Source organism: Hyperolius riggenbachi, chromosome 4 (genome assembly GCF_040937935.1).
Source record: "Hyperolius riggenbachi isolate aHypRig1 chromosome 4, aHypRig1.pri, whole genome shotgun sequence".
Taxonomy (NCBI): Eukaryota; Metazoa; Chordata; class Amphibia; order Anura; family Hyperoliidae; genus Hyperolius; species Hyperolius riggenbachi.
In genome coordinates, this window is record NC_090649.1 from 265596932 (window position 1) to 265612245 (window position 15314).

Here is a 15314-nt window from a genome sequence, read left to right on the forward strand (position 1 = left end):
TAACCTGGTGGTTTAATATAGTATTATGTGAAAGCAAATTTTTTAAAGGGAGAATATGCAATTTTTTTATTAATGTTATTAAAAAACAACACAGCCCCCCCCCCCAAGCATTAATTAACCCAATGTTACCCATGCAGGGTGGTATAGCCAGGATGGCTGAGTCAATCTGCATGGAGCTCCACTACACTAGCCATACCAGCCCACATGGTCTGTGATATGGGGGCTCTGTAAGAGAGGGGCAGCAAAACCTCCCCTCTCCTACAGAGTCCTAATCCATATCGTGGTGGATAAGGGACTCTTCCCCACCTCCAGTGCCCAGGAGGATGTGGGGGACACACAGAAATCCTGGTAGGCTTATGTAGAATCTGGAAGCCTCTTTTATTAAAGGGACCCCCAGATGTCCTGCCCCTTCCAGGTAAATAGGCATAGAGTGTCAATTTTGACCCTATACCTAGTTAATGGATAGTGTAATGGTTAAGGGCTCTGCCTCTGACACAGGAGACCTGAGTTCGAATCTCGGCTCTGCCTGTTAAGTAAGCCAGCACCTATTCAGTAGGAGACCTTGGGCAAGACTCCCTAACACTGCTACTGCCTATAGAGCGCGTCCTAGTGGCTGCAGCTCTGGCGCTTTGAGTCCGCCAGGAGAAAAGCGCGATATAAATGTTCTGTGTTTGTTTGTTTGTAATGTATAATAGTAAAAAAAACCTCCCAAATAATACTTTATTAGGGAAAAAATCTTCTTTATTCTTCAGTTTTTCATATGTCACTTTTTCTGCTTTGCCTTCTTTCTTCTCCTTTAATTCACCTGTCACTTCTTTCTTCTCCTTTAATCCACCTGCCACTTATTTCTTCTCCTTGATTGAAGGATTTCATCTCGCTGCACATCCCACGCCGCACCTCCACTCGTTATTCTGCCAGCTCTCTGGCTATAATGTTCACGAAGTGCGGGCGAAGCATCTTTGAGCCTCCCACCGGGCTCCCCATTGGTCTTCAGTTTAAACCAATGAAAATGCTCCTCAGTATGTGACCTCTATAATAATAATAATAATAATCCGAACATTTGTATAGCGCTTTTCTCCTTTCGGACTCAAAGCGCTCAAGAGCTGCAGCCACTGGGACGCGCTCAGGAGGCCACCCTGCAGTGTTAGGGAGTCTTGCCTTGAACTCCTTACTGAATAGGTACTTGACCTAGCCAGGATTTGAACCCTGGTCTCCCATGTCAAAGGCAGAGCCCTTAACCGGTACACTATCCAGCCACAACCTCTATAGATTAAATGGATCAATATAAAGAATTACATTTTCCAGTGCTAAGTATACTTATTTGAACATTTATTTTTAAAAATCCTCTTATGTTTCCCTATAAAAAGATTTTTTTTACTGATGACTTACAGGGTATAACACACTACCGCTTCTACTATAAAAAAAAAAAAATTAAATACATATACTGCTCTATCACTTTCTAAATAAACAGTGAACTATGTACAAGTATTTTGGTTGCATTCTTTCACCTCATCAGTTCTACACAATTATCTTTAACAAAGCATGTGACACATTAAAAGGCTTGAAGTGTCAAATGGCCAGAAGTTGAAACAAATGCTCATCATCCCCAGACACATGCATTGACATTAGTAAATTGGTTCATAGTTGCATAAAATTTAAATTACAGTTATACACATGGCCAAGAAAGCCACATTACTGCTTCTAGTATCTCAAATACAAAATGTATTATTTTTATGAAAATACTTGTCAAATTGTAAATTTGTTTCCAATTAAAATTGCAGAGACCCTATTAACATCATTTTAAAATAACCATGCATTTCATTGCTTAATAATGACATTTTATATTTCCTTATGATTATTTTTGCAAATTTCCTTTGCTTTCTTTATGCTTTGCTTTTGCGAGAAAAGTGTAATACATATTGAGAGTCATACATTTCAAAGAAACTCTATCAGTATTTCTGTATTTGGTTAGAAACTACTAAAGATATATTGTTAACACTTTTACAAGCTAAAATAGGTCTATATGCATGCATACATACAGTATGATTAATACAAATAAACATAGGTTTGAATAAAGATATTGTATTAAGGTGAGGGTCTCTAATATTTGCATTCCAGATTGCAGTATAACATTATTATTAGAGATGGCCCGAACAGTTTGCCGGTGAGCAGTATTCTGCGAACATCGGCTGTTCACATCCGCGGCGAACAGCAAACGTTTGGCGCGTTCAATTCACCCCCTATACATTATCATTGAACTAAACTTTGACTCCTTACCTCACAGTCAGCAGACACATGGCAGACAGTCAGCTAGCACCCCTTCCTGGACCCCCACCCCCTATCAAAAAGCAGTAGTGGTGGCCATATTGGATTAATTCTCTGCTGGCTGCTGACTGTTAGTGAGAGCAAGGTCAGACTTGCTGCAGATAGGTAGGGAAAGCATTAGCTAGGCCTGTGTTCTTCTTCCTCACTTGCTATGAAAGCACTACAAAAAGGCCTTTTGAGGGCTAGCACATCTGTCTCCTTTGTTTTATTTGTGTGTGACTCTCCACAGCCCACTGACACCCAGAGCTGTGTACACACTACTGCGGTTGCCATCTTAAGTTGCAGGCACAGAACCCCCTTAGTGCATTATTATTTCACAGTATTCTGATAGTACTATTGCATTTCTCTGTGTGAGACACTCCACAGCCCACTGACACCCAGAGCTGTGCATAATGTGATTTCTGCCCTTTAGGGATTAAAACCGACTTTGGGTCAACTATAATTTTTAGTGGGACTTCTGGCATGGATCCCCCTCTGGCATGCCACAATCCAGGTATTAGACCCCTTGAAACAACTTTTCCATCACTTTTGTGGCCAGAAACAGTCTTTGTAGGTTTTAAAATTTACCTGCCTATTGAAGTCTATGGCGGTTTGCCAGATTCGCCTGTTTGCGAACATTTGTGAAATTCCTCGCTACATCTATAATTATCATTAGCTTTATTTATAAAGAGCATACATATTATGCAGTGCTGTACAATACATAGGGAAAATGTTACAATTTGGTACAGAGACAGGTCATATGTTAAAAAATAGAGTGTCAGTATACAAGTAGGGTAGCATATGTACAATGTATGAATAAAGAAAGGAGAGTCACTGAGTCCATTCTGTGGCAGAGTAGCATGTTGGAGTCAAGTCCAGGAAGGAATCATGGCCCTGCCAAACAGGCTTACAATCTAAACAGAAGGGAATAAGGATACACTAGGTGGAAGGTGGTGGTGTGTCCTTTCAGAGGAGGGGTCTAGGACAAAGAAAATAGTGGGTAAGCAAGGATGAACATGCAGGGCTTTTTTAAGGTTTGCTTAAATTAGTTGAAGGTGGAAGTGAAGGTGGAAGTATCAGAGAGTAGGGGCTGCTCTGGAGAAATCTTTGTCAGCATGTGAGCATGTAATGTATGGGATGATCCCCATAGAGTGTTGAAAGAGCAAAGAGAGCAATTAGAGGAATATTTCTGAATGAGATCTGAGATGTTGAGGGGAAGGTTTGTAGATTCATTTGTATGCCAGGCAGAGTAGTTTCACTTTAATGTAGGCAGATAAAATGACTTGCACAGTGAATCAGCTGATGATGAACATCAGAGTGGATGAGCCTGGCAGCTAGATTCATGATAGATTGCTGGGGCCAGAGTCTGGTTTCTGGAAGTCTGGAAAATAGGGAAATGCAGTAATATAGATGGGACATGACAAGAACCCGTGTTTGGTGTTGTTGGTGGTCAGATATGGACAAATTTTGGAGATCTGCCCGGAGATGGTAGTGGCATGATCCGGAGATGTTCTGTGTGTGAGTGTTTAGGAGAGTGTGGAGTCTAGGGTGACACCCAGGCAGCGAGCTTGAGATGAGATAGGATGAGAACAGTGAGATAGACATCTGGAAGAGGGTTGGATAACATATAATGTGTAAAGGCTTTTGGAAGCAGATGCAATCAAAAGTATATAATGAAGAGTTACAGTATGTTGCTGTGCATAAAAACAAGGGCAAGGGGAAATGCACTAAAACACAGACCACTCCCTGCAAAGGCAGTCCCCAATAGTTTACTTCCTTTCTAAGGTGAGAATAGTGGGGTAAGTAGGGAGGATAAAAGCACAATGACAATGACATGTGCTAAGCAGATGTGAAGCACCAGAAGATTTCTATGGCACAGGATTAATCCCCCACCTATATACCCCTTTTCGAATGTGTGTGCTCACCAAGTACTCCCTGGTATGGTAAAGATTATCTCACGTGCACCTTGACAGATGTATTTAGTAATACAACATGGTAATGGTTTCTAAACAGTCTCCTAGAGTTTATTATGGCATGTGAATAGCTAAAATAGTAGTTTGGTGTTGTGTATATAGGATTTGTTAGCTTTTTCATTCTTGAAAACCCTGAATTTGCTATATTTAATTACATCAAGCTTGAGTGCCCCCTGGACTCATAAGAAGTACCCCCGGGTTACGCTAGGATCTACACAATATGCAATTTTTTTATTGTTACGGCCTTTTCCTACTACTCTTAAAAACAGAACTACTAGAAGGTCAACTGGCTTTTCAAAAATTGTCTCTAGGGTGTCGTTGGGTTATTACAGACCCACTAAGGGATAGTTAGATAATTACTAAGTCTTCTCTGTAAAACACTAAAGATGTGTCAGGGCTATTTAAAAGTGTAAATAGATAAGACAAACACTCATTTTTAATATCAAACTTAGTCGGTGAGAACAATGCACATAAGAAAACACAGTAAAAAATAATAGAAATTGCTCTCAGTCATGATGCAGCCAATGCTTCACACACTGCAAGTTTTAGCCTTTTGAGTCATAACTGATAATGTCACATTCAGAACACTCATTTTGCATTGCTAAGAGCTGCTCTGTGGAAGAAAAGACAAGACAGCTGTGCCTGTTTGACCTTAATCATGCCTTATGTTTCCGTAGAGAGCACCAGATCTACTGGTCTGAAGGATGGATTTTTATTTATTCTGAAATAGATCATGAAAACAAATTTCTTCCATTACACCCAGCATTGATTGTACACTAGAACTGTGCTTTCCATCCAATATGTAAGTGTATGGCTCAAGCCACATGTCACCAGCTCAAGTGAAATGTTACCTATAAGTCAAGGGCACTGGAATTAAACAGGATGATGCATTTTCACATTTGGCATTGAGCACATAGACCAGCAAATGTTATAAAAAGTGTTATTTTTTTTCCCATGAGCTAAAAAAAAGTACTTGTCTATTAATCTTCTCTTAGTCACATTAAGTTATATAACCTGCATCATAATTGAAATGTACAACATTGTTTTCTTAAACCATAAAATATTTTAGTGACATGAGTTCAAGCACATGAATGCACCACCATGAGGTAATGTGCCGGGCTGTTCAAATCATTCATTTTTTTACTCCTTTGGCAAAATGAGGGATCCAGAACTGCCCAGATGCAGTCTTATGAAGTCAGAGAGCTATGAATTCCAGCTTGTACATAGGTTGAAATTAGTGCATGCTATGGTGCTTCCTGGGACACCATTTTGTAGAGTTTGAGGAAGTAGAAATGCAAGGTATGCAAGTTATGGAAAACAACACTAAGATTTTTCTGTGAGGTGCTAAATGAAAACCAAAAGCCTTTCTTTAAAGCGAGCCATATCCAAAGCTTGGGATCAAAATAAGATACTCACCTAAGAGATGGAAGCATCTGAGGCTACCCTCAGTAGGCCTATGACCTCATTGCTGAGTTTGGCCCCTCTCCACAGTGGAGCTGTGCAGCTCCTCTTCTTGAAGCATGGCCGTGCTGTAGACATGCAAGCACAGCTGCACATGCACAGTAGCACGGAGCACACAGCTTTTACTGCGCACACAGGGGGAGCTCACATGGCTACTGTGTGGCCACACTGCAAGAAGAGGATCAGTGTGGCCTTGATATGATTAGCAATAATGCCTTGTCACTAATCTGCCAGGGGACTGCGCTTAGCGACGACGGGGGACAACAGAACAACGAGGGAAGCCTCAATAGGATCCTGCAGCTTCTCTCTTTAGATTAGTAGCTCAATTTGTACCCTAGCTTTAGCTCGGGTACACTTTAAATTCAGAGCAAAGTACATCACTGCCCCCTTAAAACAGCAGGATGTTCCATTATGGCACTTAAAGGAAGCATGAGCTCAAAGAGTTTTTTTTCATCTTTTACTCTGAACAAGGATTATAAACCTACCTTTGTTCTGCATCTTTATGTCTGCGATGCCACATTCCTCAGATATCCTCCTTTCCTTTCTTGTTAATCTCATATCAGTCTGACCACCTCAGACCTCTGCTTAGAGATAAAAAAAATAACTGTATATCTTCAGTAAATGCAGAGAGCAAAAAGACAGCATTTATGATGAGTGAGACAATAAATTGTGCAGCTCTGGCCTGGTGGGATAGCAATGTGGCTTAGTAAAATAATGCTATTTAAGTACGTGGGACATGGCAAAGTTTAACTCAAGGTAGGGAAGTTTAGTGAATTGACAAGTGATATTCCTTTCTTGTCAGTTAAAGAGTTATGCTCTGAATTCAGATCAATGCATTACAAAGTATAGTTCATACTGTAACATTACTTCAGATTTACTACCATGGTCTTAGCGACAGCCACATACACAATTAAAGGCAACTGAGCACAATCAACATTTAAAAAAAATGAACCTCCACAAAGTTCTTATTTGAGTGTAATAAATATTTGAGTGTGATAATGTGATTAATACTTACCTATGGGGTGCTGCTCCTCTGGTCCACTGTCCATATGGGACACACCACCTTCTCCATGGAATTTGCACAACAGCTGCAGTTTATAACTTCTTGGCAGTTTTGGGTGTGCGAGCACCACAGTGCATGTTGGGAGATGTAGTCCATGGATGCGAGTACAGAGATGTACTTGCATTCATGGACTACATCTTCCGGCATATACAATATATATAATTTTTCACTTAGATGACAAAGATAGTGATAAATGTATTGCTAATTAAACAGGAGGCATTAGTACAGTGTCAAAACTGCTCTTATTTATAAAGTGAAAATAACCTGTAGTAGTGAAGTGGTTAAAGTGAAACTCCAACTATATTTTATTTAGTTCCTACCTGGTATTGGAAAGAATTGTTCAAACAAATAAAATCTCACATAGCCTTTTATCCTCCCTAATGCTCTCTAAACTTAATAAAGGTTTCACTACCCCTCAACCATAAGGCTAGATTTACAGTGGTGCCTGCTGCTATGATGCATCACGTATGCGATGTTCACAGTGTGGTGGAGGAAGTGTGGTATAACAGTGTATGGCATTGTAAGGCATTATGCGCAAACCCCACACACTAAAAGTGTCAGTGAAGCATCATTTTCATTGACTGTATGCTTTACTGTATGTGACGCAACATGCAGATGTGCAGTACCGCTTTCCAGTTCTGTTGCATTGCATTCCTACAGTTACAGGGAACACAACGTTACTCTGACTGTGAACCTAGCCTCAATGAAATACTGAGAATGGAAATGTAGGCAGAACATAATTGTGTACCATTATTGTATAATACAGAATCCTATGAATGATAAAACAATGGAAATTAAAAATGCAGATCAGACTTTAAGTCTGCATAATATGGGCAGAGAGAGAAAGAATACTGATAAAATGAGGGAAGTTCAAAAGGAACATTTTACAAGCAAGGAGGAAAAAATAAACATTTTAAAAGTGCACTTAAAAAGTAGAGCTTTCTAACTAACCTGCATCCAGGTTAGTTAGACAGTAGGCAACTATTAACTAGTCATAGAGGAGATACTGGGGGGTGATATATTATGCAGTATATTAAAATAGGGTTAATATCAGCAATGCAGGTAGGTTGCATTGCTGACTAGAGCCTCTGTTTAGGACATGTTGCCTACAATTAATTATAAATTCACTGACCTATACATCTATCAAACTGTATATAAAATGTATTTTGTTAATGCTCCAGTATAATAATCAATTAAAAACAGTATTCACATATAAACGGTAGGACTATGTAATATACAATATAAATAGATACAGGCTAAGTAGCATTATTATGTATCATTGTATTTCAAGACATGCCTCCATCAGACTGATTGTGAAGTACAATCAGATTCTGCAGAAAACAAAACAACAACAAAAAGTGAGAAAAAAATATAATGTTAAACAGAACAGCTCACATGGATCATGTTGCCAAAGAACAAACAAACAACCTCTAGAGGTTTAAGGATTAGGAGGACATCTCATACAATTGGTCCCAGTGTAGGTTATGTGCTTTTAAAGGAAGTCATGTCAACCAGTGTGTCCAACTCCAATGAAAATAGACTGAGTTGGGGAATAATACAACTAATAAAAAAGTGAGAGCTGCTTCAGATGATAAAACAAAAACAAAAAACCTGCTTCAACAGGCGTGTAAAGACTAAAGAGCTGAAAAATATTTTAAAAAAGAGAAACACTTGATTTTTTTTACAGCTGCCCAGACTTCAAATCCACTAAAACAGTCTTTCTCTGAGAAATGTGCTATTAATAAAAGCTGCTGTACATGTGTATATATTTATTGGTATTTGGAGGTGAGTTTTGCCCTATATTTTTTATCATTTTAACTGATGGTCATCTAAGCCATTTCAAGCTAGGTAATCAGTAATAGCATTCCTTGATTCATTCTGTTCCCTTTGGAGTGGCACACATAGGTTTCCATGACTAAAGGGTGCCCTACACTGAGTCTGATTACAGGGCAGCACGGTGGCGTAGTGGTTAGTGCTCTCACCTTGCAGTGCTGGGTCCCTGGTTCAATTCCCAGCCAGGGCACTATCTGCATGGTGTTTGTATGTTTTCCCCATGTCTGTGGGTTTTTTTTCCGGGCACTCCAGTTTCCTCCCACATCCCAAAAATATACAGATAAGTTAATTGGCTTCCCCTAAATTGGCCCTAGACTATGATACATAAACTACACAATATATATATAGACGTACAACTATGCTAGGGATTAGGTTTTGAGCCCCTCTAAAAGGACAGTTAGTGATGAGACAATATATTCTGTACAGCCCTGTGGAAGATGTTGGCACTATATAAATACTTAATAATAATTACAGGGTGTCCTTTTATTCCCAAAATACACATACCCTAAAAGCTTGTTGTCTGTTTTTTGGCATCCTGATTTATGTTGCTTAATTTGACATTTCATTTTCATCCTCTGACCACACATACTTTATCATTAATAAAAAAGTATGGTCTTAAATGGAAGACCTGGTCAGAAACGTAGAATAATGCCATTATTAGCCTCATCATTATTAACCCCTCTAAACATTCTGGCATGTCACCCCCAGCATGTCCAACACATGTAGTTAACATACCTATAGTAGTCTAGATGGCTTGTATGGCGTGATCCTTACTTTAAAAGTGTGCTTGCTTATATATACTATTTTCCTTCTCGCTTGTTAAATGTCCCTTTATACCAATCATCTTCGCTGTGCAGTTAGTAACAAGCACATCAGTACACACTGCAGAAAGAGTTTGGATTGCCATGATTCAATTTTACCTGACAGCATTAGAGGTATTTATATTAAAACTGAACTAAAATCAATAGTGCAGATATATTACAGACATATTGCATAATTGATTGAGTCATATTTTAATACATTTTGCTGACAATTTGATCACATTTTCTTCCAAAGTACAGGAGCAGTCAGATTAGACCTGTAATAGAACTATATCAATGTACTGTAAATAAAAGATACAACAACGTCATTTTTTTGTGTGTTCTTATTGGCATTGGCATAACATTTCATGGTTATGAAACCAATATCTGTAAGACCAAGGTTACTTAATAGTTTCTATGGTAACTTTTACGTGCATGTGTTATTTCAATGTCTTTATTTTAATTCATTAAAGTTTTCATTCCTATTTTCCAACTAAAGTTTCTCTAGTGGTTGCCTTTTAACTTGTAAGTGTGTGCAGTGAAATATAAGTGGTAATCAAGTAGACTGTCAAAGTCATATAAGAAAAGATATAAAAATGTCCAACTGGAAATTACTTTTGAATCTCTGCTGAACAGTAAAAGTATGGGAATAATTAATCCATGGACATAACTTTTGCTCAGACTACCATGAGCCAGAAACAGGATCAGGGAGTCCTAATCAAAAATGTTCTTTGATAAACTAGAAATTTCTAACAAACAGTATTTGCTTAAAATTTTAGAAGGAAATATTTTCTTATTATAATTACACTTAGGGCTAGTTCACACTTAATTTAAAAACGTATCCGTAGCTACGTTTTTTGTCCCGGACGAAAAACGTAGCCACGGATACCAATGTTAAAAATAGGAACAGCACACACTCAAGTTAAAAACGTATCCGCGTGCGATCCGCGGAATACGTTTTTAAACCCGGAACGCTGAGTCCGGACTTGCAGCATTTTTCACGGACCCGTATACACGTACGGGTAGTGAAACTCAATGGGGAAACGGGCCTCCCTCTTCACTGACATTTTGGGACACTGGAAACGGATCAGTTTCCAGTGTCCCATGGTGAAGGAGGGGGCCGCCATGCTGAAGGGGGTAGCAGCCAGGACGGGGGGCTGCGGGCAAAGCGGCGGCCAGGGGGGGGGTCACATCCACCACCCCCCCCCCCTTGCTCACCTGGGTGCCCCCCTTCCCCGCTCCCCCTCCAGCTCGCATATAATGTAATAATTTGTACCTAATGAAGTTCGGCGAGCCGGGCACTTCCGCCCACACCGCTCGCCGTCACTTCCTGCAATGCCGCCCACTGAAATACAGAGGGCGACATTGCAGGAAGTGACGGCGAGCGGTGTGGGCGGAAGTGCCCGGCCGAACTTCATTAGGTACAAATTATTACATTATATGCGAGCTGGAGGGGGAGCGGGGACAGGGGGCACCCAGGTGAGCAAGGGGGGGGGGATGTGACCCCCCCTGGCCGCCGCTTTGCCCGCAGCCCCCCGTCCTGGCTGCTACCCCCTCTAGCAAAAAAAAAACAAAAAACGCAAGCGGATCCAAAACGTGTGCTGCAAAAAAAGCAGCACGGATCCGTTTGCGTTCCGGGTTTTGAAAATCGGAGCCCGGACCGCGGATGCGTCCCGCACCCGGAGCTAGTGTGGCCCAGGCCTAAAGGTGGAATCCAGGAATTTAGCGTGGATAAATTACATAATCAAATAGGTCCTGTCTTTCATGCAAATTCACTCCATTTCAATTAACTTCTTTTTCTCACAACAAATGATTTTATAGTCTGCCAATAAAATATATTTTTAGCCTCCAGCTACCAAAAAATTTTTCTTAAAGTGTACCTGAACTCTAGCAAAGTACACAATTAAAAGTTGTTATTCAACACATAGTTTCTCAATAAATTCACAGCTCTGTTCTGTCTTTGTTTAGTCACAGCAGAGTGTCAATTCATCTTATTAACAGATGTGAATCAGAGCTGTGAGCTGCTTCCTCTGTGAGAGCCACAGCTCTCTCTTGGTAATGTAAACAGTAAAGAGTAACCCTTTTTGTGCTCTCAGTAAGCGCTCAAAACTGGGACACTAATTTAAACGTCAGTTTTTTTAGGCTTTCCACAAATTTTAATGAAGATTTTTTTCCCCCTAAAGGTTGTAATGCTGTGGCTAATCTTTTAGAACAGAGAGGAAGTTCTGAGTTTACATCCACTTTAACATAAGTTGGCCCACATTTACTGAAGTTTAATTATTATTTTGTATTACCTAATTTGGGTATATATCTGATTATATGTGCTGAAAATGTTTTTTTTAAGTAGCTTATTAAGAAACCACATACCCTGAGAACTGAGGGAAAAAAATCATAAATCCATTTACTGTATATTAAATACAATATCCCGTATTTTTCAGAATATTAGACACACTTTTTTTCCCACCAAACTTGGGGGGGGGGGGGAGTGGGTGTGTCTTATATTCCAAATACATATTAACTAGTTGTGCAGAGTTCGCAGGGAAGCACTCACTGCATCCTGCCGCCACACTCCTCTCCCCCTTGCTCCAGTCCTGTTGATGCAGACATACTCTTCTCCTTTTGCAGCTTGTGACAGTATTGCAGTACACTGCGGCTATTTGCCACTATAGGTTTAGTAGTTTCCCCAACTTTTGCCTTCTAAACCTAGGTGTAATTGCCTTCTTAAAACAGAAGGAAATTTGCAATAATTCAGTTATAAGTGAACATTTGTGGTTACCCACAATGCCCTACTGAATATGCAAATTATCCCTTTTTGCCCTTGTGAAGCCAAGCAAGCATCCAGAACCGCTGGTTTATAGCAAGCCTATAGATTTAAGTTTTACACAGCCATATCAAACCCACATGTATTGGTTCCTTTTATCCCCCTATACATTCCTAGTAGTTTGGGTCACCCTGAGCTGCTTGGTTGCTTGGTTGTTAAACCTAGGTGTGTCTTACAGTCCGGAGTGTCTTATAGTCCAGAAAAATATGGTACTTTTCACTATAACAAAATGGAAGCAGTGGTGGTTGAAAAGCTAAAACAAACAACAGATAACTTAGCTTAAATCTGTAAAAAGAAACTTCAACTTCCTAAGCGTTACTCTGCTCAGGAGATCTTGCTAGCCTGAGTCCCCCAGCGTAAATCTAATAGGTTTGGTGGCTTTATTACAATTTATCTAGCACTAGGCTAGCTTGTTTAGGTGCCCTCACCCCCAGATCACCCTCTGATCACCCCGATAGAACCGCTATATACATTACCCAGCCTCTATCTAGCGATTGTTCAGCCTTCCTGCACAGCTCCGTTCTTTTCCGTCACTGACATCATGACATTATGCGCAGTCCCAATCCTCCCCATAGAGAAGAGCGGAGCTGTGCGGGGAGGCTGCGGCAATCGCTGGAGCCAGGCTGGGTAATGTAGAAGTGCCTGGATCGGAGGATCGCGTGCGATCGGGGGGTGGTGGCCACCTATACTAGCTAATCTAGTGATAGCTAACTTGTAATAAAGCCTATAAACCTATTAGATTTACACTGGGAGACACCTGAGGCCAGCAAAACCTCTGAAGCGGCATGCCTGACACAGTGTCGGGAATACAGCTCAAGAGGTTAAAGAGCATCTGTCACAAGTCATAGCAGAATGTAAATTATTATTTAGGATATACATTTTTACATTAGTTATCCTGGTTTCAGCATCAGAAATGTCTGAAATGCTTCTTATGACTATGTATTGCTGTACTTTGGTATGTAGCCCCACCATCCCAGTGATGATTTAGCCTTCTTTACAACAGCTGCCTATTGGTGTATGACAAGGCTCTGTCCTTAGATCTCTTCTCTTCTACATCTATACTAATGGCTGTTCTTTAAACCCTTCCAGACTGCCTAACTTTGATAACATCAGGAAGGTGGCAGCCTTAGGACCGCCTAATGTCGAAAGGCGCTATTTCCTGGGGCGGGGTTTTACAGAGGATCGTGCGCACTGAAGCACGCGCATCCCCGCTTGAGTGACGGAGCTCCACATCATCATCTGTCTACCATCGGCGATCGCCACTAGCAGACTGTTAGATGGCTAAACTGCCGTCTATTTACATTGTACAGTGCTGCTATCTGCTGCAGTGCTGTACTGGGGAAAGCCGTGTAACTCAGCTGTCCTCTGGAGAGGCTCTGATCGTGATCCCCTCTCATAGGCTAATGCCTATGAGAAAGAATCGCCATGATTGGCTGTCAGGGGGAGGGAGGGAGGAATAAAAAATTATGTAAAATTGACAATTTATCAAGAGAAAAATTAAATAAAAATAAATAAACATTGCAGCAGCAATCAGAAAGCTCTGTTGGTGGGCAGAAAGGCGGGGGTGGGGGGTTCACTTGTGTGCTTAGTTGTATGGCTCTGCAAAAGCAGTTAAAGTTGCAGAGCACTAAATTGTAAAAAATAGCCTGGTCACTAGAGGGGTGTAAGTGTATGGTCCTGAACTGGTTAACACCCTACTCTGCCAACAAAAAAAAACAGAGAGCCTCTTGTCATCTATCTTGGTCACCTTCTCTTGTTCTCACATCAAGGACTTTTCATGAATGTCACCTCTCTTTTGGAACTCTCTCCAACAGCCTGTCCATCATGCTCCAAGCCTGGAAATTTTCAAACACATGCTCAAGACACCTTTTTAGACAAGCTTATAATTTGTTATAGCTAGAAATTGAGGCTCAGTGCCTCATGTGCAATCTCTTCATCTACTCTCCTAGGGCCATATTCTATTGATGAACTCTGCGAGTTCTTAACTTAGGCGATGGGGGCACCGCCTAATCTTATAAAACTTTAGACCCCCCCAGGTGGAAAAGAGCTTGCTTGGGCGATATAATCGCCCAGCGAGTTCTTAACACGTTATCCAATTACCCTTATCATGCCTCCGGGAAGCGATACTTCCTGGCAGACATGAGTGTTAGATTAGACCTGCAAAAAGCAGGTCTAAACCGGCTAACGCACGTCGCCGCCGCAGCATCTGGGGGTCTCCTTTAATAAGAAGACCCCCAGAGCTCCCCGTCGGGTCGTCGCACACTGTAGAAGCCCCCCATGTAGCTGCACAGGCATACATACCGCCGCAGATAACCTGACGCCTCTCGCCGCAAATTCCGTTGTGTAATTACAGTGTATCTGACACTGTAATTACTGTCCGCATAGGAGCCGGGGCAAAGCATCTTTGAATCTGCAGCCTGGGCTCCCCATTGGTCCGCTGTGTGAGCAATTTTATTGGTTCAGACAGCGGACCAATGGGGAGCCTCGGCTGCAGATTCAAAGATGCTTTGCCCAAGCTCCTTCTATGCGCACAGTAATTACAGTGTCAGATACACTGTAATTACACGACGGATTTTGCGGCGAGAGGCGTCGGGTGATCTGTGGCGGTATGTATGCCAACAGGGGTGCCGGTGCAGCTTCATGGGGGCTTCTACAGTGTGCAGCGATGCTGCGGCGTCCTCAGATGCTGCGGCGGAAGATGACGGCGATGTTCGGCGGGCGAGTGCGCATGTGTGGGGAGTGAGGCCGTGGTGCTGATGGACAGCACCACAGCGTAAACCTCACTCCTCATTGCCCGGTAATAGGGAGCATCGCACAGGGTTTCGCCTCAGTAATGCTCCTTAACGGTCGGCCATGGCGCAAAGGATATGGGAAATAGGATTTGCCGGTAATCCTCACGCAATGGCAAGGTGATAAGTAGCTCGCATATGCAAGCTACTTATCACCTTGAATAGGATATGGTCCCTAGTGAATCCAACCCACACCCTCTAGATTGCAAGGGCAGGAACCCCTCCCCCCGCCCCATACTCCATTGCTTTTTGTTTTTGTTGCACTTTAAA

At 41.5% G+C, this 15314-nt stretch overlaps 1 protein-coding gene across 3 annotated transcripts in view; it reads left to right on the forward strand.

The window, feature by feature from the left end:
• GRIK2 (glutamate ionotropic receptor kainate type subunit 2) overlaps positions 1 to 15314 on the forward strand; it is an 853883-nt gene that overhangs the window by 395981 nt on the left and 442588 nt on the right. The window lies entirely within an intron of this gene.